General features: G+C 44.2%; 1 protein-coding gene across 2 annotated transcripts in view; it reads left to right on the top strand.

The window, feature by feature from the left end:
- Positions 1 to 25,134, top strand: part of LOC106580375 (tetratricopeptide repeat protein 28) — a 217,984-nt gene that overhangs the window by 131,052 nt on the left and 61,798 nt on the right. The window lies entirely within an intron of this gene.

Below are 25,134 nucleotides of genomic sequence, written 5' to 3'. Positions count from 1 at the left end.
CCACCCCCAAGATACTATTGACCCAAAATGTAGTCTTGGGGCAGGCTCCCTGGAAAATAGTGTGTGTGTGTGTGTGTGTGTGTGTGTGTGTGTGTGTGCGCTCTCGTTTTTGGTTTTACTATCCTTGTGGGGACCAAAGTCCATTTTACCACAAGGGAAAAGGCTATTTTAGGGTTACAATTGGGGTTAGGATTAGGAGTTATGGTTAGGTTTGGGGTTAAGTTTAAGGGTTAGGGTTAGGGGTTAGGAGTTATGGTTAGGTTTGGGGTTAGGAAAATAGGATTTTGAATGGTAATCAGTTGTTCGGTCCACACAAGGATAGGTGTGTGTGTGTGTGTGTGTGTGTGTGTGTGTGTGTGTGTGTGTGTGTGTGTGTGTGTGTGTGTGTGTGTGTGTGTGTGTGCGTGCGTGCGTGCGTGCGTGTAAATGTGTTGTAAAGTGGAGGGTTGGTAAAGGCGTATTTGTGTGTGTGAGTGTGTGTGCTCTGCATTTACTGAATTGTAGGTGATGCAGCGATGTGTCTCCCTAGTGGAGCACTTGGAGTGCTGTCAGAGAGATGAATGAGTGCTGTTATATTGACTACTGCTCTCTGCACTCTGCATCGCCACAGCCTTAACCCTCCATCCCTCTCTCCTTCCTCTCCTCTTCTCTCCTCTCTGCCCCATGCTCTATTTCTCCCCTCTCCTTCCCTATTTTTCTCCACTAGCTTACCCTCCCTTTCTCTTTCCCACACTCCCTCCCTCAGCTACCTCACATCTCCTTCTGTCTACTTACCCTGTCTCTCTCTTTTTTTCCAACCCATTTCTCTCCCATTGAGAGATGAATGAGTGCTGTTATATTGACTACTGCTCTCTGCACTCTGCATCGCCACAGCCATAACCCTCCATCCCTCTCAGCTTCCTCTCTTCTCCTCTTCTCTCCTCTCTGCCCCATGCTCTAGCTTACCCTCCCTTTAGCTTTCCCACCCCTTTCACTTCTCTCTCCAGTTGACAGATCCTCAGACCCTCTCTTTACCTTATGATGCCCCCTAGAAAGCATCAGTGGAATCCACGACTCTAGGATTCTATACTGTATATGGCCGTGCTGTTTGAATGGGTTGCTACATAGAGCAGCTGAGTCCGAATACTGTAGTAGAGGCTGAGATATTTACTGATCACAGTGTCGATACCGGGGAGACAAAGGTCGTTGGTTAATGCCAACAACCTTTTTTTTTAACATTGCCTGTCTGTAACCACTATCAGGCCTTATGTAGATTGAACTGCTCCTCGCAACTGGGAAGTCGAGTAATTTGTCTTGAATATTACACCTTGTCTGTTTTTCTCTCCCTAGCTACTGCAATCAATGGCAATTCAGAGGGACAGATTAGAGAACAAATAAACAGTGACACGTTCCCAGGAGACTCCCTCCTGCTGACTGGCGGTGTTGTGCTGCGCTCTATGATTATAGATGACAACCCCGATACATACATAGCGCTCATCTGAGGAGGGGTGGCAGGGTTGGTTTAGGCAGGGGGATGAAACTCAGTCTGTGGGGCTTCTACGGCAGGGCAGCGACTGCAGATATTTTAATCATTAGGAAAATCAAATGTCCAATCATCAATCTTGGCAGAAGAATTTGTGTCACCCGGGAAGGATGGAGGGAGAGAGGGATGAAGAGGGAAAGTGCCAACTCATCTTCCCCTGATAACAGCTGACGATAAGGGATGCAGGCCCATTAAAGACGTCAGTCAGCGGAAAGCTACTTCAGATGGGTTTGATTGAAATGAATTGTGTGTCAGCGTGGCCAATTGAAACCTGCTCTCCCATGTGTTGCTTATGTTCTCAGTGTGGTTTTTACAGTCTGCCAGACTTTCTGGGCCCGGTTTAATAATTGGAGTGTGTTATAGCATGTATGCCAGGGGCTTGTAGCGGTGCCACTTCACTGTGACCCAATGGAACAAGTCCTGAGAGGTTATAAATCTCCAAGCTCTGTACCTCAGTGCTTAATTGGTCATCCTCTCCAATGATTATCAGTTTGATTTTGTGACACTGCCTGATCCCCCTTGGTGTCTTCGCCTCTTCAGCGCTATCTAAAACGTATAGGGTGATGGCAGTGTGTCCATAACTTAATGATGAAACACGTCTATGTGGTTTTTCTGGTCAGCTACAGTGCAACAGGATTTCAGGGCTTTCAAAGTGAATCAGGTATCTACAGTAGAGTACAGGGGGATAGGAGACCTCCCACCCTAAGATATAGCTGACATGAGAACGTGGTTGGTTTCTCCAGCTCGCCCATTCATTCCCCTTCTCCTCGCCTCCCTTCGCCATACATCCAGCCATCTTCCAGGCTGGCCAGAGAGCCATTTGGAGCCCTGGAACGGCATCCTTTCTCTCCAGGCCGATCGATAGTGGAGCTGTCAGCAAGACGAATGGAGGCTTTAGGAAGTCAATTTTAATGAAGGAAGAAAGTAGAAGAGAGGAGTATGGGAGGGGGAGAAGACAGGGAACAGGAGAGGGAGAGACAGGAGGGTGAGAGGTATAAAGGGAGAGAGGGAGGAAGAAGAAGAGCATGCGGGTGTGTGTGTGGATACTGTGTGAGTTAGTGAGTATGTGTGCAGAGATGTGTGTGTACTTTGTGTATAGCTGTCTCAGGGGAGAGGGCTAGGGTTGATTCAGCTGGTGTAAGAACTATTTCTAGCCCAGCAGTGTGAAATGGCTCCTTGAATACACACTAACACAGAAACTCATATTACTGGACTGGGGAGATTTGATTTGACGTGCGAAACAAGACTACATCTATTAACTTGGCCAATGAGTCATGTCACCAGCTCTGTTCCCACAAAATGTTTTGACAAGGGACATCCTGGGTTATACTCAACAGATACTATCAAACATATTCCCAACACCTGTCAGTTTGGAGTATTGGCATATTCCGTGTGTCCTGTGGAGTAGTAGAGTTGTGTGTGTTGCTGTTTGGCTAGACCCTGTAGCTTCCGTCGATTCAGCCTGAAATCTGAAAGCTGCATGCTAATTGGTGATTAGGAGCTAGGTTCAGAGGTCAGGGACAGCCAATGCAGAAAATAAATTATGTCCTCTGGGCACTGCTCTATTCTAGCCCTGATTTTACACATTGGAACAATTACTAGCCTTGATTATCACCGTGTCTGTGTTTAAATGGTTATCGATTCTGGACGTGGCCAAAGAATGGTTCCAACCCTGCAACAGCCAGGGTCTCCCCTTTAGAGCCAGTCACTATAGTGATGCATAAAGGTGCTCAAATAGCTTTGAAATGACCAGGCTGGGCCAGTGATAAGGTTAATATGTTAGAGAAACACACAGCACAGTGGACAGAGTCCAGATTGCAGTACAGCAGACAAAGGAGTGCATTTCTCTTCTCACTGCTGATATGTGTGCACTTCCTTCTCTGCTCCCACTTCCTCTCTGAAACGAGATACAGTATAGGCCAGGGGTATTCAACTGCTGGTTTTCTGTTCTACCTGATCATTCATTGGACACACCTGGTGTCCCAGGTCTAAATCAGTCTCTGATTAGAGGGGAACAATGAGAAAATACAGTGGAACTGGCTTCAACGTCCAGAGTTGAGTTTGAGGGGTATAGGCAAATGACTATCCCTCCTATCCACCCCTTCTCTCTCTCTTTCTCTCTCTCTCTGTCTCTGTCTCTCTCTGTCTCTCTCTCTCTGTCTCTCTCTGTCTCTGTACTTCTTCAACAGCCAAGTCAAGGTTTTCACCAAACTCAGTGCTCTGTTGCTCTCCTCCTCTTTCTGTTAGCATGTGATGAGTTTCTCTTCGTAGAGATAGTGTAATTCAGAAGGTTTGGTGGAGGTGAATTGTGTGTGTGAGATGGGTCCTGTGTGAAACTACGGTAGTATGAGGAATCCGCAGGGCTCCCAGAAAGTGAGGTCAGAGCAGCTCGGAGCGTTTGATGTGTGCATTATATATAGCTGCTGCACACTGAGGGACGGGGGAGACTACATTTTTGTAGGGTGAGAAAATGGTCTTGCGCAAGACTCCCTGACATAAAAACCATAGAGGGGAATTACTGTTCCCCAGTTTGCCTATAGCAGCCCTCACTGTATACACACCAGCTCCTTCAAATCTCTCTCTCTCTCTTTCTTTTTTCTTTCTTTCTCACTCTCTGTCTCTGTCTCGCTTTCAGTCTGTTCAGCTTTTGTCTCCTGCTACAGCCGTGTCAGCATTCCTGGCTCTGTGGCATGGTATTTAAACCAAACCCTCTCTCTCTCACTCACTCTCACTCTCACTCTTTCACACTCACTCTCACTCTCTCACTCACTCTTGGATGTCTGTGTGTGTAGGTGGAATGTATCTGTGTGGAAAATGCTAACAGAATGCAATAAAATGAAGAGAAAATATGAGGCCCCCAGTGAGTGAAATGAAAATACTCCATCTTGTGCGGGGATGGGAAGCCTACAAGAATGGCTTCTGCTCTGTCTTGCACACAACAATTGGATCACTTACAAACACACCCTCTATTACAAATATAATTTACACACTTACATTCACAGACACACACACACAAATACACACACTCATTGATCGGGGACTCCTTAGATTGCTGTTTTGTGCTTGTAGCAGTAATGTCCACCGTACTGATGATGCCACTGATATGGCTCTGGTATCATAAATCAAAGTCACCATGAGAGTGAGAGCATGTTTGTGTGTGTGTGTGCGTGCGCACTTAGCAAGAAGCTTTTTGTTTATAGAACCTGTTTTCACAGTGTGTATGTGTGTGTGTGTGTGTGTGTGAGTTAAATCAAAATCAAATGAAATCTAATTTACTTTGTCACATGCGCCGAATACAGCAGGTGTAGACTTTCCCATGAAATTATTACTTACGAGCCCTTTCCCAACAATGCAGAGTTCAAAAGTAAGAAAAATTCTAATATGAAAATAAAAAGGAAATAGTAACAATAAAATAACGAGGCTATATACATGGCCTTCCCTGTGTCTCAGTTGGTAGAGCATGGTGTTTGCAACGCCAGCATGGTGTGTGCAACGCCAGGGTTGTGGGTTCGGTTCCCACGGGGGGCCAGTACAAAAAATAAAAAATGCATGAAATGAAAATTATGAAATGTATGCATTCACTACTGTAAGTCGCTCTGGATAAGAGCGTCTGCTAAATGACTAAAATGTAAAATGTATATACAAGGAGTACTGGTACTGAGTCCTCTATGAATATGTGCACGGACACGTCTTTGTCTTTCAGAGAGCCTTAGTGTGATTAGGGTGTGTGATCCTCTGAGGAGTTAATAATGAGAGAAACACTGGATCCACAGAGGGCTTTCTGACAGCTCTCTGGGTCTTATGGCAGGGTCTGTGCGTGTGCATGCATCTCTGTGCATGTGTGGCAATATCACACATGTGGAAGTAGCAGTCAGTGCTGTTTCATTTTCTATTTATGAGCATGGCCTTATTTCTATTACAGCATATTGAATGAATGTCGTTCATTTTCCATTCACCCAGCTCAATGTGACATCGATAGATTTAGACTACTACTGGTTGCTCCAACCTAGCCTATGAATGAGCGTTTATAACGTAGGTGCACAGGTCGAGAGACAAATTGGAGTAATCAAGGTGACAGACAGTGACACATACAATACTGCCTTGAACACTGTTGCCTGCATCTAGCTGATCTAGGGTGTAATCATTAGTCAAAACAGCTGGAAACTAAGTTTCTATTGGACAAATTCAGGTAGGTTTATCCCTGTTTCGTTCCGTTTGCTTCTGTTTAAGAAACGTTTTTCAATAGAATTGGCTGAATGAATACACCTGACCACACGCAAACAGTTCACTTTCATAGCAGCCTCATACAAACAGAATCATCACTTTGCTCATTGTATAATTGTATGCGTTGTATAAATGCTCAGTGCACAACACAAAAACTTTTCCAAGCCAAACCTTCATACCATAACTGCTAACCGCTACACACAGCCTACATCGTTGTCACCATATTAACTAACGTAATAGTCAACGTAGCTACTAGAACTAACATGTTAGTAAACCCGCTACAATCACGCAGTACAGTGTACAGCAAGCAGTTTAGCAGTTACAATAAATAAATTAAGAAAACCAAAAGCTTACCGTGACTTGGAAGAGTTCCAGTGTTGGATAGCCTTAGCCAGCTAGATAACATAAATAGCATTCCTCTCTGTTTAAGAAGGCTAAATTAGCTTAGCTGCATTAGCTAAGTGAAAGTGAAAACAACGAAAATGAAATATAGCTAGCTCTCTATCATCTTCTCCTTAATTTATTTTGAAATGAATTAGTTCAAAACTGTTCAACTATTGTCTTTCTCTCTCTTTGAGTTAACTACTCGCCACATTTGATGCAGTGCTAGCTAGCTGTAGCTTATGCTTTCAGTACTAGATTCATGCTCTGATCCTTTGATTGGGTGGACAACGTGTCAGTTCATGCTGCAAGAGCTCTGATAGGTTGGAGGACGTCCTCTGGAAGTTGTCATAATTACTGTGTAAGTCTATGGAAGGGGGTGAGAACCATGAACCTCCTAGGTTTTGTATTGAAGTCAATGTACCCAGAGGAGGACGGAAGCCAGCTGTTCTCCAGCTACACCATGGTGCTACCCCAGAGAGTGCTATTGAGGCTGCTGTAGACCTTCATTACAAAATGGTGTGTTTAAATCAGTTATTTGGTGATGTGAAAATATTTAGTATATTTTTATCTAAAAAATAACACTTTTTAAATGTTTAACAATTTTTATGAAATTCACTGAGTTGGATGGTCCTCCCCTTCCTCCTCTGAGGAGCCTCCACTGACATGCAGAATGTCCCAGTATTCATTGTATATGCGTGCTGTCTGTCTGAACAGATGAGCCTTCAGGGGGTTATGTACATAGACACCACCACCCCTCATACAGCTCCATTATTCCAGTAGCAGAATAGATTCCAGAACAGGGTGGTGTCTCCCCCTGGTCCCCTCCCTGGTCCCCCCCATCCCCCGTTCCCGTCCCCTCCTGGCCCCCTCCCTGGTCCCCCCATGGTCCCTCCGGTCCCCTCCCTGGTCTCCTCCCCTGCTACAGAGCAGCCAGGCCCAGGGAAGGAAGGCCCGTGCTTGCAGGGTGGCTGGGAAGCAGAGGGGAGACAGAGAATTTGCGAGAGAGAGAGGCAGAGGGGAGGCAAAGAGGAGGCCAATGGCTGCTCCCCCAGCACCCCAGCAGAGTGACAGACAGGCCTAATGACACTGCCGGGGGTTCAGCACATCTCTAGCTCATTTTCACAAGTGATTGAAGTTCTCAGTGGGTAGCTTTTCATCAGCGCTCAGCAGACAAAAGACGCCTTTTTCTGCTTCATCTTTGTATGTGCGTGTGTGTGGTGTGTGAGTGTGTGTTAAGAAAGAGAATAATTATGAGTGAAAAAATATTTTTCTGGTTATTATCTGAGTCCTGGGGTGCCTTGAGAGGAAGAACATAAGTATGCGTATCTTTCACACCAGTGTGTGCAGGTTTGTGAAGCTACTTTACAACAGGTGTGTTGTGGTTACAGGTATGTCATGGTAAGCTATAGTACACCTCACCACACAAACACTAGTACACTGATCCCTGGGTTTTCTTCCACCAGCTCACCAAGAGCAACTCTGTTCAAATATTTGCAGACAAAAGAACAATCCCCATCCAAACATAGTAGGATCTGGTTGGCTGCTCAGCGGTTGGAGGATGGGGGAGGTGGGTGGGACCTGGTAAGGCTATAGTTCCAGTCCACCTCAGGTTGGTCCTGGGCCAGCCACTGTTGCAGATGTGGGATGACTCTTGTAATAGCTGTTGGTTTTGGCTTGGCTGCACTGCTAGTCCTCTCTTTCTCTCCCTCCCTCCCTCGCTCCCTTCCTTTCTCATTTCCGTCCTCCTCTCCTTCTCTCTCATTCTCTTTGTTCCTCTCAAACCATTGTCTCATCTTGGGTTGTAAGTGTCATGTTATGACTCTGTCCACTTCCAGTTAGGCTTGTCACTGCTTGAGCATGGCTCTGATTTCTACGCTGCTCTCTCTCGAACAACAAGAGGCCAATCTGACACACAAACATCCATACACTCACCGGAACAAGACTAGTGTTTTCTCCACCATTCTCACCCTGGAGCACACTTCTCAGTGTTGAAGCACACAGGCACTTCCAGTGCCTACAGAGTGGTGAAAAACTCAAGAAGGTTTTCTCAATCACATCTCTCCCCTATTCCTCCCAGACAGCAGTTCCTTCACTAAGCAGAGCTGAGAGTACAGGGGGAGAGTTGAGCACAGCCAAGTGTTCCTCCTACACTGGCAAATCCCTCTGCTTACATTGCGTGACCTGAACACAACAAGCATTCCAGGAAAAGCAGGCCTTTAAATTCCAACACAGTCCCTGCAGAGTGTTTGGTAAACATATCCCCCCTCACTCTCTCTCTCGCCACACTCTGTCTCTCCTTCTCCCTCCTTCTCCTTCTGTCGCTCTTTTTCTCTCCTTTTCTCTCTCTCCCACTATCCCCCCACCCTCTGTGTGTCTTTCTCCGAGTGCTGTAGTCTGAGCGGTGCAGCTGTGTGTGTCTATGGAGACAGTGGGGTGTTTAGGAGCAGTTCTAACTCAAGGTGTTGCTGTAGTCGCTACTCTCAACCAACCCAGCCCCCCATTTTCCTCACAAATCTGGACCCCCCAGCCAGGAGGCAGAGGATATTGCATGTATGTTGTTTCAGGCTTTGGTTTCTCTCCATTTCAAGGTCCATTTCGAGATCGTTGGTCAGGATGTGTTTCACCTGCTGGCCCGATCGAATTACCGTGTTAGTCGTTATGCGTTTCACCTGTGCTGACCCAGCTGGTATTTAAGACCTGCTAGCCCAGTGCATCAGTTGGAGAGGAGATGTTAGCACTTCCAACTTTAGAGAGCCGAACAAAGCCTTCATATAGTGTTCAGTTTTTCTTCATATTTGTTGCTAGTCCCTATCCTAAATTGTTTTGGGTTTTTCTTTTAGTTTGTCTGCTCTCAGGAAAACTCAGTTGGCGTCCATGGTGGGTGTCTTTTAAGACCCTTCTACATTGGATTGGCTAGGACCCAGTAGGCACCCCATGGATGCCTTTCAGAACCCATCTAAAATCCCACCTGTTTCCTTCTGGATGTCAGTGATTTATTTGTTAGTTCCCTTTTTAATTTGAGCGACATTTTTTGTTAGTTTTTAGGGAACGTAACAAAATAAGGGCTCATCCAAGATCTTGTTTCCCATTGGTAAGGTAGTTGCTCTAATCACCTACACTGAAGCTCTACTGTGCCCAGATATTTGAGTGTTCCAACGACACTTTTTCTGCCACTGACAACCAACAGGGGTTATAAGATTAGTGAAATCAGTTTGAAAGTTGCATAACCACACAGGAAAAAAAGAAAACCATGGTCTTTGGAAGCATTTGGAGAAAACCCTAGTTGGGAAATACTAGATCAATATACAAAGGCGAATCTGATCATCATTGCAAAGCATTGTGACATCAGTGTGATAACTGCCCATTCAAAAGCAGCAGTTAGTTGCTCGATGCTGCTTCGGTGAAAAGGAAATCATTGTGGAGAGAAAGGTTGATGAAAAGAGTGCTACGGGTAGGTGGGAAAACCCCTTGGACGTGCAACTGTGGAAGTTAGAACTAAAGGCAAAATTGGAGCAACAGAAATGAGTTTGAGTACCGGGAAAGGGAACTTGAGGTAGAGCACATAGAAAAGGAAAATGAACATACAGCCAGACTAGAACAAGAAGAAGGTGCACATGCCATTCATTTAAAAGAGAGAGATCTGGAAGTTCTACATGGAATGTTACTGGGATTCCTACTGGGATTATCCCCCTAGCCTTACCACCATGCTCCCCTCACACGCGTCTTGCTTTGGTCTTAAATCTCCTGGGAGCAGCTGGTGGTGTTTCTGTTCCATGGAGGCTGTCTGATAGTACAGGCCAGTGCTGAGATGCTCTTTGGGCCTTTATCTGCGTGGCCAGTGCTGTCTGCTCACTGGGCCCCACGGCAACACTGAAAGGATTGGGTTAACCTGGTGTGTCTGAGAGGCTGAGGAGTGAGGCCTTTGAAGTGTGTGGTGTGTGGTGTTGAAAATGTCCCTGTAGCCTCCTGTCTCCTACTCCCACTGAGACAGACAGGGTGCTGCCTGCTGGTGTTGATACTGTACTGCAGGGCTCTGGGCTCTCTCTACAGCCTCAGACACCCAGGCCTCGCCAGGCCTGTAATTACATTTGGGGAATAAAGGCACAGAGGGAGAAGGGATTTAAACAGCTTGTCTGTGTGCTGAGCCCAGCCACAGCCAAGTCTCTCTCTCTCTCTCTCTCTCTCCTCTCCTCTCTCTCTCTCTCTCTCTCTCCTCTCTCTCTCTCTCTCTCTCTCTCTCTCTCCTCCACTGCATGTCATTGGGGATTTATTTAGCCAACACTTCAGAGAGAGCATGGCCAGAGTCAGTGTCAGACATGATGGAGTTTGGCATTTGACTTGTAGCTGGGCTTTATCAGAGGGGGTTCTGACTGAGGCTGCTCTGAAACTGGATGTGAGGCGCTGAGGATAACGATTGTGTGTTTCACCTAAGAGTGAGAGAAGGGCTGGTAAGCGGAACTATATAGTCACCATGTTACTTCAGAGGGGGTCACATCTGGATATGAACAATAATAGCCTTTTCAAGGGCACTGCATCTTTAAAGTGTACAAGGAATTTTTTTGTTTGTACCCTTACCTGTCACCAATCCATTTCCTTAACCATCAGAGAACCCACTCCTTACCGCCCCTCCACAACCCCCCATCCCTCTGCCTGCTCCATGGCTGATTGAGCTGGGACCAGGTGAGTCTGAGGAGGAAAGCGGTCCCAGTGCATTTACACCTCCCTAGATGAAGTGCTTTTTTTGATATCACAGGAGAGAAAGGAGGAGACAGGACAGGAGAAGGAGAGAGATGGATTTGGTAGCTTTTACTGTAAACTACCTTTCCTTCTCTCCTCATCATTTATCCAGAGCTGTACTTATCTCTCCTTTCCCTGCTCTCGCTCTCTCTCTCCCTCTCCTTCTCGCCCTGTCTCTGTCTCACTGGCTCCAGACCAGTGGTGTATAGTATTAAAGTATTTTTTTTGTGTATCTGAACTTTGCTTTACTAGTTATATTTTTGACAACTTTTACTTTTACTCCACTTCATTCCTAAAAAAAGTATGTACTTTTTACTCCATACATTTTCCCTGACACCCAAAAGTACATTTTGATTTGCAGGACAAGAAAAGGGTCCAATTCATGCATTTATCAAAAGAACATCCCTGGTCATCTTCTGCCTGTGATCTGGTGGACTCCCTAAACATAAACGCTTCATTTATAAATTATGTTGGAGTGTTGGAGTGTGACCCTGTCTACGCGTAAAGAAAAATAAAACAAGAAAATGGTGCCGTCTGGTTTGCTTAATATAAGGAATTTATACTTTTACTTTTGATACTTAAGTATATTTGAGCAATTACATTTACTTTTAATACTTTAAGTATATTTAAAACCAAATGCTTATAGACTTTTACTCAAGTAGTATTTTACTGACATTCACTTATACTTGAGTCATTTTCTATTAAGGTATCTTTACTTTGACAATTTGGTACTAAGTATGACAATTGGGTATTCTTTCCACCAACTCTCCAGACACACTCTGGCTCCCCCTCAACCACACCACTCACGTCACCATGGAAAACAAAGTTAAAACAAAGTCATCTTAGGGAAAGGTGCTTCTCACAATTTCCCTGAGATCTGATTGGGTCTGAGTGTTTGTCTAAACCTGTTAAACATGATGAGTTTGTTATTGTGGATGGATTTCAGAGAACTGCATTAAACCTCTCACTCATCTATCTCAGAGACTGGGGGAGAATAAGGGCCGGTGTATGAGTGTACATGTGGGCCGTCACTCTTCATTCCTATCACTGTCTGTCTGTCTGTGTCTCTGTTTGCAGTCGACACAAGGCACTAGGCAACAGCTACGGCCAGGACATATTGATCAAGGCTTTCAGATCTAACCTATGTCTCTCTCATCTCGACCTTTGTCTATCTCTCTGTCTCTCTTTCTATCCTCTCTGTCTCATTCTACTTTTCTTTCAAACTCTCTAATTCTCATTCTCTCTGTAGTCTGTACCCATTAGCGTAATGGAAGTGTATTCTATAGTCGTGTATGCCAGTCCTAGCTTGTCCTACCTTATTAGGTAACAGGTAATGTTTCCCAGACCTAGTATGATCCCCATGGTTTCTGTTATGCCCTTGAGTAACCCTGTGGTGTGATGTCCTTGGACTGGTTTCCTGGATGCTGTTAGATGCAGGCTGAGACTGTGGATGCTAAATATAGTGCTGTGCTGTGTCCTCACACCAGCATGCAGCCATAACAACTGCTAATTAGCTTTTAATGGATGGACGTCGTAAATGACGTTGTATATAAACTGTTGCAGCCCCTTCACCTTCCCTTACAGCTGCCATTATATTTGTTCTTGCATAGTCCCCCACTTTCCACTACTCACCCCGGACTCCTGAGTGAACTGAACTCCTCTCTCTTTTTCATTACATTTCTCTTGCCCACAGGGTAGAAGGCTGGTAGGAAGGTTTGGATAAGCGTAGTCTTTGCTGACCACATTAATCAATGTCACCCCAGCCGTTCCAGCTAACCCCCATCGGTGATAAAGCAAGGAGTAAGCTACGCAGCACAGCATAGTATCTGTCCACGCTACATTTGGTAGATGCTTAGTTAAAAGGCCTTAAATGTTTACCTCAAAAACCATGGTACTGAACCGTGTCATTTACCGGTCATGAGCTCTCTTCACCACAAAGGATTGTATTTACTTTGGTTTTCGAGGTCAGATGTTGGTTGTCTTTCCTTCTTTAATGGATTTCAAAGATAATTCTAAGTGCCCAGCCACGTCCCCTTTCCCCTCCATGACAGACTCAGCCCTCTCCACTGACCTACAGACCATACCCAGCTAGCCCATTACACTATGGACATTATCATTCACAGAATGAACAAACAGCAGCTGAGCTTTTCCCTGAGAGCTAGTCTCTTAGAGAAGGCATCTAACATGCTCTCAAGATGTGCCGCTTAGCTTCCCCTGATGTGCCCACCGAATAATTCCTGTTCACCCAGAGCTTACAGCCACACATATCAATAAACACAAGGCTTCCGCTAACAGTTGAACAATGCTGACATCCTGCCCTGAGAGGACTGAGGTACAGGAGGGGAGGTAGGGGGAATGTACAGGTCCTGCTCTGATACCCGGCTACCCTCTCTCACCCTGTCTCACTTCCTCACTCAACACGGCAATTTCCAAAACCTCCCTCTTGTTTTGTCTAGCGAATTGTCAGAGGGTTAGCTTGAAATATCAACCCTACACCACTTGAAGGGCTTAGTCAGATTTTCCCAGCAACACCAATAGAGACTGTCAGGGCCAATTTTACTCTTCACCTCTCACATTTCTTCCTCTCCAGTGCCTGTTGGCCACCCTGGACTCTCTGCCATAGACACGCAACACAACACACACTCACTCACACACTCATACATAGATTACTTGTTAGATATTACTGCATGGTCGGAACAAGAAGCACAAGCATTTCGCTACACTTACATTAACACCTGCTAACCATGTGTATGTGACAAATACATTTGATTTGATTTGATTTGACTCACTCACTCACTCACTCACTCACTCATACACTCACTCACTCATACACTCACTCACTCATACACTCACACACACTCACTCACACACTCACAAAGACAGACACACAGCTATCAAGCGGCCTGCCATGGGCCTCTAGTGGACAGTATGTTTGTGTGTTGCTGTGTGTTGCTGTGTGTGTATGTGTGTGTATGTGTGTGTATGTGTTTAAGTAAGTGTGTGTGAGTGAGTGTGTGTGATTGAATGTATGCCGGGACTGACTCTGGTGTGACCACAAATGATCCCCTATTTGCTTGGCACCGTTGCACAAGGCTACCCACAGCTCAGGAAAATAAATAGGCATTCCAGCTCGCCAGAGCACAGCATGTAGGAAACTACTGAAAGAGTGTGTGCGTACTTTTTCAGGCTTGTGAGTCCCTGTGCTTGTGTGAATGTTACTGTGTGTGTGTGTGTGTGTGTTTATGTTTGTTTGTGTGCATGTGTGTATGCATGTGCGCTTCTCTGTCTCGCCAGTGTGGAAGTGGTGATGCTGTCAAGAGTACCCTCACCCAGGCACTGACCTTTCTCACCAATCGATCCATTGTGTGTGTGTCCTTGGGAGGCTAAGGAACTCTCCCAGCCCACTGGCTCCATGTATCTGCTGCCTGGAGGTCACACAGGTGATGCTGCTGGAACAAGTGGCATCTGATAACTGATAAGATCCTATGGGAGATAACAGGGCTGGGATCAATCCCATGTTAATTCGGGAATTGAAAATTAATGGCACTACAATAATTTTTTGTTGTTGTTTGGGATTCACTGAATTAAATTAAAATGGGATCGACCCCAGCTCTGAAGATGATGATGATGATAATAGTGTGGTAATGGCGTGTGAGAAGATTACAAAAATGAAAATGGTTATTATTATGACTATTATTCTTCTGAGAGCAGTAGCAACTGTGGTGAGTGATATTTCTTTTGTCTAGGAAATGCCCTACCGAGGGTGACTTACATGGCTCATGCTTGGCTTATTGCCCACTGTGAGAAGTGTCCCCCGCAGACAGCTGCATACTGCTTTGTGCCGTGAGAGAGAGAGCAGTCAGCCACATCTATATGTGTATGCGCTTGGCAGAGCACAGCTACTGCCTGCTTAAAAAAGCAGAAGGTTTTGATATGGCGGAGAGGCAGTCATTTGCCTGATCTAATGGTGGCTCCCAGAGGATCCATACCAGTGTGCAAACACAGAGAGAGAGAGAGAGACAGAGACGAGGGAAAGGAGAGATGGGTACAGCTCTGGATAAATGATGAGGAGAGAAGGAAAGGTAGTTTACAGAGAGAGGGAGAGGGAGAGGATTGGAGTTCATACTCATAAACCTCTCTGACTATTTGATCTTTCTCCAACGATACGATTTTGCAATTCTCACGATTCTATATGTATTGTGACTCGATACTGTATTGTGACTCGATTTTATATGTATTGTGACTCGATTTTATTGCGATGTGTCTGCTGCAGAGAGACGAGAGAGCATGAGAAAATGTGTTTTGATCAGTCATGGAAATAAAAGTGCTGAAAACATGTTGGCTCACTATTTAAAAGAAGATAGAGAACAAGTTATAGGATGAAAAATACCAGAGTTTTGTCGCAGGAACAGTACAGCCGACTAGAGCTAGCTAACGTTATCTAGCAAAAACTTTACAAATCGATACTTGGAGTCAAAGCATCGATATAATATCGTCCAAAATAATATCACGCTATGTAACTGCATCCTTTCCCCCCATCACTAGTGGTTCTCTCTCCTTATTACAGTTGAGATGTTGCCTTTATTGTCAAAATGCATCTCTACAGGTGAATTCAGATCTATAGACATCCTCACCCCCAGGATGTCATCGTTCAAACAGAATCGCTGCTAGCCTTTTATCTATCCCCACTTCCAACTCACTCTCCTCTCCTTTATGTAGTAGGCTCGGGGCTCTGCCTTCCTGGCTTCTATTCTCAGCCTGTTCTGTTTATGTTTCTTCTGACTGGATCCGAGCTCGTTAAGAAAAACACTGAAGCATGCTCCTCTTCACCTTTCTTCTGCACAGCCGCTTAATTAGCTACATACTGTAGGAGTGTGTTGACTAGAGCTGGAGATCTTTTTACTCGCATGATTCATCTTTTTCAAATATGAACCAGTTTCTAATGGGGAAAGTTGTAATATGCAGACATCATGCCTGGTTACATTTAATTTGTAATGCATTAAATAACTTCGCTAAATACAGAGTGTGCTAAACATCAAGGACACCTTCCTAATATTGAGTTGCACCACGCCCTGTTGCCCACGGAACAGCCTTAATTCGTCTGGGCATGGACTCAACAAGGTGTCGAAAGCGTTCCACAGGGATGCAGGCCAATGTTCCCTCTAAAACTTGAACGTTGTGAAAATTCTGTGTAACTTCTGGCTCGCGTTTATTGTGAACACTGATGCTGTACCCGCTTTAAGTTACAATTATAACAGTGACCAAGTAGGCTACTGTGGCTTTTTGATCATAATGTAGGCCTATCAGAGTGGCCTACTATCAAAAACGATGGATAAAATGCATCCAATAACATTTTAATATGAAAATAGCTGTTCTATCATTCAGCCTACAGTAGCAGCCAATGTGTGGTGTTCAATGTAGGCCTACATTCCCTCTCCTTGTTCGGGTGGCGTTCAGCATTCTTCTAGCCATCATCGATCCACTTTTCATTTTCCATTTGTTTTGTCTTGTCTTCCCACACACCTGGTTTCAATTCCCTCATTACATGTTGTGTATTTAACCCTCTGTTCCCCCCATGTCCTTGTCCGGAATTGTTTATTGTAAGTGCATGTTCACGTTTATTCTGGTGTGCGACGGGTTTTGTACTCATTGATTGTTTGTTCTGGATGCCGGTGGTTTTATGTATTAAACTGCTCCGTTGTAACCCAGTTTTTGCTCTCCTGCGCCTGACTTTTCTGCCGCCAGTACGCACCCCTTACATAGGGCTTGACATTAGCCTGTTTATCCACTTGTCCTTCAGACAAGGAGGTGACTGCAAATGTGTTGTTTGATGCAAGAAACCACTTAATAAAGGTCATTATTATTATTCCCAAACCATTATTACAGAGAATCAGACAAATTATGCTTCCTTCTGCCTATTGGCAACTTAGCTTATACAAGCCTGTCTCAAAACACAACACTGCCCCTTTAAGACAGAAAAAATGCTCTTTACCTGACTCGCTTTTCAAAGATGGCTATAACTTAGGGAAAATAGTTCACTTACTAGCAATGAATATGAACACATGTGCACACATGGCTACATGCAGCTCTCGCTTTGATCTCAAAACAAGCGGATCTACTCGCAACCACTCATGCTGTAAACGCAGTCCAGTTCAAAGTGAATGGCACAGATCCATATATGGCAATGGGCAATTTGCATATAGGAATACTGCAGCTCTGAGAGTATGGGCTATGTCGTGCCTGTCAATGCAGTAGAATCCTACTCCGATGCGTTCTGCCTACAACAAAATGTCTTGCATAGTTAGTTTTGCATATTAAGTCTTGAATAGTGCATTTTGTTTTGTTCTGTTGCATTGAAAGTGGCTAATATTGGCAATTCCCACAGTAGAGGGAAATGTTGATAGTGTTAAATAAAGGGGAAAACTACAAAATTAATGCTGGCCCATGTTGACTCCAATGCTTCACACAGTTTTGTCAAATTGGCTGGATGTCCTTTGGGTGGTGGTGGACCATTCTTGATATACACGGGAAACTGTTGATTTAAAATATATATTTCACCTTTGTTTAACCAGGTAAGCTAGTTGAGAATAAGTTCTTATTTACAACTGCAACCTGGCCAAGATAAAGCAAAGTTGATCATGAAAAATCCAGCAGTGTTGCAGTTCTTGACACACTCAAATCAGTGCACCTGGCACATACTTCCATACCGCGTTCAAAGGCACTTAAATGTTTTGTCTTGCCCATTCACCCTCTTTGTCCATTGAGACATGGACACAATCCATGTCTCAATTGTCTAAAGGCTTAAAACTACTTCTTTAACCTGTCTCCTTCCATTCATCTACACCAGTGATCACCAACCGGTAGACTGGTCAATCTCCAAGGCATTCCTAGTTGATCACCAAACATTTCTGTAAAAACCCAACGATAAAGAGTTGTGTTCCTATTTTTTTATTTGTTTTGTGCTGTTGGCGGTAGGTGCACTTAATTCAGCAGCCATAGCGCTGGGAAGGCAACGTGTTCCCATTTTGAACCTTTTCATGTGTCTGAAGGTAGTAGAACTCCACCTACCTGGCAGGCCCAGAGAACAAATCAAGTGCACCTACAGTTTCCCGTGTCTGTACAGTTTTGTGCAGTTTCCTCGAGCCATATACTGTAAAAAGAAGCCTCGAGAACGCACAGCAAAGTTGATACTGTGACATTTCAAAACTTCTAAACCCATGACTAGAGACTCAACGAATACAGCAAAGAGCTGCTGTTTGTAATTAGTAAGTTCATGTTTAAATTGTTATTCAACACTGTCAACACGTTGTTCAAAGCTTTTCTAAGCCATTAAATGTGTGATCCCCCTACTTCCACTAACGCTACAACCAGCACTGCAGCTGCAATGAATGAGTATAGCAAAGTGTTTCGATAAGCTTGCATTGTTATTACTAGTGGCTTGTCTCTTTTTTTATATCACATAATATTTCACTTTATCTGGACATCGGATTAACAACATGAATTAGTGCATGAGGCAGAAATAATGAAGTGCGATTTTAAGTTTTGCCATCAGCTGGAAGACAGTGTCCCCTTTTCTCACTGGAGGGAGGGAGAGCGGAGGGACGGTGAGTCGGGTGAGAGGCAGCCTCACCACTGCTTTCTCCCTCCCCTCAGACTGACCATCGGATCCTAGCCATCATTCCAGTGAAATTATTTTGCTCACTCAGCTGTGCCTCAAAACGAATACAAGTTATCTATTAGAAGTGTGATCATATACCTAAAATGTTAAAATATAATTTCACAATGGTCTGAGAAGAACAACATTCACAGGGCAATTCAAACCTCATTGTTACATAACTGTTTTTAATAGGTTAATGTTGGCTTACGCTTTTTAAGTCATGATTTTTGTTTTTTATGTGAGCGGCCTTGCTTTTTGACTCAAAGTGATCTTGACTCAAAAAGTGATCTTGACTCAAAAAGTGATCTTGACTCAAAAAGTGATCTTGACTCAAAAAGTGATCTTGACTCAGAAAAGGTTGGTGACCACTGATCTACACTGATTGACATGGATTTAACAAGTGACATCAATAACCTTCAGGGAATCTTATTTGAGTCAGAAAAGGATGTTCATATGATAGGGAAGATATAAAAAACCTTGCAGAGAGCCTATCCAACTGACAATCTCTTAGAAAAAAACAATGGAAACCATGACTTAAAAAGAACTGATGTTGGCACAAGATGGAGGGAAAGTTGGAGACTAACTAATACAATTACAGTTAACGAAAATATACGCTTTATCCAGTATAAACTAGTGTATAGAATTTATTATAGAAGAGACAAAATACACAAATTCTACAGTACTACGGCAGAGTCATGTCTTAAGTGTAAAAATAATAATGACTCAATAATCCATGCTTTCTGGGAGTGCTATAAAGTCCAGAAGTTATGGGTGGAGCTAGAAAGTTGTCTGTCAAAAGTAAACTTACTTTTAATCCATCTAAATATTTCCAAACATGGGGATGTAGTGAGATACCCAATGGGCTGGACAATTCTCTTCTCATCTTCAAAAAACATATACTAAAAACTTGGAAATCAATCAATCCGCCATCATTAACTCAATGAAAAATTCTAATGATTTATTATTGAAATATTGAAATAGCATTGGCGACCAAGAAAAACGTATTGGTTCAATTTAAGGCCAAGTGGCAAACAATAATGCAGGCACTAGGGATGGGGTTGTGAGCATGCAGGTCTGGGCAGAGGAGATGTAGTCATTGTTTGTGTGCATCTGTAAGTTGTTATTCGTATGTATATTTGTATCTGGAGTGAAAAATAATAATTAAATATAACAAAATAAAAATAAGGGATCATAGCTTTCACCTGGATTCACCTGGTCAGTCTATATCATGGAAAGAGCAGGTGTTCCTACATTTTTGTACACTCAGTGTATGTATACTGAACAAAACTATAAACGCAACATGTAAAGTGTTGATCCCATGTTTCATGAGCTTAAATAAAAAATCCCAGAAATGTTCCATATACGCAAAAGCTTATTTCTCTCAAATTGTGTGCACAAATGTTTACATCCTTGTTAGTGCAATTGGCATGCTTACTGCAGGAATGTCCACCAGAGCTGTTGCCATAGAATTGAATGTTCATTTCTCTACTATATGCCGCCTCCAACATTGTTTTAGAGAATTTGGTAGTAGGTTTAACCGGCCTCACAACTGCAGATCACGTGTAGCCCAGAACCTGCACATCGTCTGAGACCAGCCACCCAGACAGCTGATGAAACTGAGTATTTGTGTCTGTAATAAAGCCCTTTTGAGTGAAAAAACTCATTCTGATTGTCTGGGCCTGGCTCCCCAGTGAGTGGGCCTATGCCTTCCCAGGCCCACCCATGGCTTCGCCCCTTCCCAGTCATGTGAAATCCATAGATTTCTTTCAATTGACTGATCTCCTTAAATGAACTGTAACTCAGTGAAATCATTGAAATTGTTGCATGTTGCGTTTATATTTTTGTTCAGTGTGTGTGTGTGTGTGTGTGTGTGTGTGTGTGTGTGTGTGTCTAGTATGAGTGTGTTGGCAGAGTGACAGAGGTGTTGCTACCATCTCCTCTGTAATGGAATCAGCAGTGGTTCCCGTCTCCTCTCTCTCTCATATAATCCCATGAACAGCACTCTGCTGGAGTAGAGCCATCCTCTAACCAGCCCAGACCGCCCTCAGGCCACCTACCTGGGACAGGGGGCAAACCACTGCCTATTTAACACCTCACACCTCCCTCCATCCCTCTACCCCTCCTAGTACACCTCTCTGCTGTGCTCTCTCTGAAACACGGAATAATCATTTCCTCACCATCCCAAATGGCACCCTATTCCCCATTTAGTGCACTTTGTTTAACCACAGCCCATAGGGCTTTGATCAAAAGTAGTGCACTACATAGGGAATGGTGTGCCATTTGGGACATTACCACTGTTTAAATGCAGCATACATTGCACTACTCATAACTCATGGAGCCATTGACTAGGGCATAACCATGTACTTCCTCTCCATTCCTAACCAGGATCACATTAAATACATATCATGGTCTGCAGGCCGGAAGTATGGTTTGATGGTTATTGCAAAAATACCAGTGACCAGTAAGTTTATGGCTGTGCCTTCATGTTTTTTCAATGTTGCTGGGTGTGTCTGTTTTACAGGAAGAGCTTTATAATGGACCCAGAAGTGTACAGATCAAATATGTTGTTAGTATTGTTGTTGTTGGTCATCATCATCAGGGATTTACTACTACTGATATGAATGAGATCGTGTCAGTAAAAATGGCTGTCAGTAGAAACAGCCAGCTTAGCAGTGTAATCATCATAGCAACAGGCAGCCAGGGGGCTTCTAGAGGTACAGTAGAGGTGTAGAGATCTCTGAAAACAGTTTAGTCTGAGCAGCGGGTGACGGTTTGTGCAGTGGCCAATGCCTTAGTCTGCCTATTTGTGTGTGCTCAGGAGGTGGCATGCTTCAGATGGCTGGAAGTGGCAGACTCTCCCCTAGTGCCTGGTGGGCTGGAATCAAAACCACTCAGGTTTCCATGGAAACCACCTCCATCCTATCAGCACTGCTGCTAGGCAATGGTGATTATGATGGTAGTGGTGGTTGGGTTGTAGTTAGCAGTGTTCTAAGTCAAGCAGAAAGGATCTGAGGCGAGGCGAACTCCCTCACACAGCAGAGCAGAGCAGTGATCTAGCGTGGATTGTTACTGGCAAGGAAATGAAACATACACACACGCATCAGGGGCCCAGTGTCACAGAATTGACACAGACCAGGGATCAGGAGCAGAAGTGTTACTGCAGCATGACATGGGAGGGTCAACAGGGGTGAAAGTAAGGCGGTACGGTCCAGTATGGCGTCCCGGCCCGAAATAAATAGTGGGGGTACGTCGTACCGTTAAAACCTGAGCCTATATCAATTAATACATCATGCCCAAAAAACTATAGGTGACTACACTATTATCTAACATTACTGCATGTCTGCAGCATGACAAATTTGCGAATTGACTGGAAACTGGGTGGTGTGCGCTCCAAATTGCGTTGTGGTTTGAGGAGAACACTTACATTTTGTCAAGGCGGAGATGAGTGGCCGTGACCGAGGCGCACGTGGACAACAGTGGATTGTAGGTGTTTTGTAACTGCAGTTGTAATGACATCATTTGAATGGCTTCATGATATCTCTTTCCATTCATTAAATTGCTGGTGCAAAGTGCACTGTTGGGGTTTGAATGCTGAAGTTATTTTGTGAGTGAACTAATGTGCGCAGGTAGCTAACAGGAGCACCTTTGTTAAGTGATTGTTTGACAATAAGATGAAAACATCATGACTGGTTGTGTTTATAACACATTAAAATGCATAGGCAGCGTGTCCATAAGGCTAGGGGAAGCTAAGCTTTCCCTAAAGTAAATGTCATTAATTAAATTGCCAAAATTATATAGCCTAATTAGCTTACTCCTGTCTATACACAAATAAATAAAACCATTCAAAATAGGCTACTACACCAGAAAGCATGAATTGGCCACAGAGGATCAGTAGCTTCTTGAAAGAAAAGCTGTGGGTTGTTTTAAATCGCGTAGTAGGAAGGGCCCGCAATTTGGGCAGTGTGCACTGCAAATACCAAGTAGATGATTGCTGAGTTGCGACTGTCAGTGAAATGCAGAGAGACCCAACCAGTCATATCGCAATACTTCAAATTACAGTCGCGGAAAACTGTTTGGAAAGCAAATGGCTATTGCTGTAAAGAGAAGACAATGAAATGACTCAAATCTGTCTTTTATATATCAAAATTCTTAACTTAATTGAACGAAAAGTAGCCTTTTGTTTTTTACCTGTGATATCCAATTGCGATCTTGTCTCATCGCTGCAACTCCCCAACAGGCTTGGGAGAGGCAAAGGTGGAGTCATGCGTCCTCCGAAACATGACCCAATGTGTCGGAAGTCAGCCTGCAGGCACCCGGCCCGCCAAATGGAGTCGCTAGTGCGCAATGAGCCAAGTACAGCCTCTCCGGCCAAACCCTCCCCTAACCCAGACGACGCTGGGCCAATTGTGCGCCGCCCTATGGGACTCCCAGTCATGGCTGGTTGTGACACAGCCTGAGATCGAACCCGGGTCTGTAGTAACGGCTCAAGCACTGTGATGCAGTGTCTTAGACCGCTGCGCCACTCGGGAGGCCCCCAAAATTGTTAACTTAGTTGAGCGAACAGTAGCCTCTTATTGGCACCAGCGGAGAACATCGGCCATATCCCCGGTGAGTGTGCATAATATATTCACTGTCTTTATCATTGGGTCAGTGCCACTTTTGTTTGTTTTTGGACAGTCATTTCCTCCTCCTCTTGTATTTGTGTCTCCCCTTTTTGTAGCCCAATTATAGGGATCAGACAACATGGTTTTTATTGATCTGTTTGTCAGTGTCAGAGTAGGCTGCCCTGTAATTGTTGTAGTATAAAAAAAAATGTGAGTGCAAACTTAAGTGTCCCGTACCGGTAAGAAATGAAATCTACATTCAGCCCTGAGGGTCACTATGTTAACGACTATGCATTACTTCCAGCATGTGGTATGAAAATAGCCATTTGTCTAATGTGTTGTACAATATAAACATATCCACAACAAATGACTGTCATTGGAGTATCAGCCAGGAATGTTAAACACTGTCCCTGCCTGCGTTGTAAAAATGGATTAGTGCTCTTCAGCCAAGCTGTTCTGATGAAGATGAGCTCACCCCCACAACCCTCCACCCTCCCTCAGGGGGCTGCACCAGTTTACCTTTCATTAGGGGATCAATGTGTTGATAAGAACCAGCGGTTTATCAACAGTTTATGAAGGCCGACGTTTGGATTAATCAAATCAGCACACATCCGGAGAAGGGCCGGACTCTGTAAACACAATCAGATCTGACTGCACAGATGGAATGAGAGAGGTGGGGGAAGGGTGTGGGGGGGGGAGGATAGATAAGTAAAGAAAATAAATTAAATCAAATTAGAACAGTCGCCGTTGCAGAAATCAAATGTTTCGAGGAAATGTTCCCTTCTTGGACTGCTGGGTACTTGTGATTTCCATCAGTCTACATGAGCAGTGCTGAGGGAGGGCTGTAGTCACCACTGGCTGTAAAATTGGTCCCAGCGTCTGTCTGTCTGTCCCCAAACCTAGCAGAACACATCTACAGTGGCAGGCGAGACTCGCTCCTCCACTGACTCCCCATCAACTCTCTATCTGGGGAGAAAATGCAGTGTTGCAGTCTCACTTTAAAGGGACACTGATCACAAGCACAACTCATCTCAACTGTGGAGAAAGATTGCTCTCTCTCTCTCTCTCTCTCTCTCTCTCTCTCTCCCTCCCTCCTCGTCTCACTCATTTTCCCAAGAGACAGAGAAAGCAGAGGAATCCTCTCGGTTTCTCTGTTCACAGAGTGGAAGTTGGAGTTGGAGAGATGGAGCTGAGCGGAGCTTCAAACGGCACATGTAATTGAGCAGACCTAGATAGGCTATCTGGGAACATGAAACAGCAACAGTTGTGACGGGAGGTAATTGCCTCCTAGGCCCCATATAATATCTTGTCGAGGATTTAAACTCCAGCAAACTGCTGGAAGTCCTTATGTCGGCAGGTAATATGTTCCAGGCATCAGCAGCCCTGTGAAATGAAAGAAAGGTAGCACTGCTGTGTGTGTTTGCGTGCATGTGTGTTTGAGAAACATAAAGTATGAAAGGTAGAAAATGTGTATGTGTTTGTCAGCTTGTGTGTGTTTGTATAAGTGTGAGAAAGTGTTTTACAATATAGATTTTTTCTTGGGTTATGCATTGTTTTTTATTAATTTAATGGAACTCAATAAAAGCAATATGTTCATTATGCATTCTCAGAGCAAAGGTGCTGCGAAACTCTCTCTCTCTTTCTCTCTGTGTGGGAGCAGGAATTACCTCGACATTTTTAAAGCGCAGTGTTTTCCTGTAATGAACTAAAGTGGGTTAACACGTGCCATTGCATTTATACATGAGTGATTGCTTTTTCAGATGTGTTGACATTAACATTCAATAGTGACCTCAGCACTGTTGAGGCACATGCCTTTTGATGACGAGCAACAGAGATTGAAGGCTTAGCAAACAGCACAGGATGAAGTTAATAATAATACATTACTGGAGTTGTTTGACTTTCCAGTCATCCTTTGCTTGGTTACTTCTAAATGCACTTAGTGTAACCCCAAGTATCAGTGTCACAGAGGCTCCTACCCAGGCAGGGAAATCAAGCAGAGTTGTGGC

This window comes from Salmo salar, chromosome 20, assembly GCF_965601325.2.
Source record: "Salmo salar chromosome 20, fSalSal1, whole genome shotgun sequence".
In the NCBI taxonomy this organism is placed as follows: Eukaryota; Metazoa; Chordata; class Actinopteri; order Salmoniformes; family Salmonidae; genus Salmo; species Salmo salar.
The sequence above is the reverse complement of the archived record's forward strand: the minus strand, read 5'-3'. Positions and strand labels throughout refer to the sequence as shown.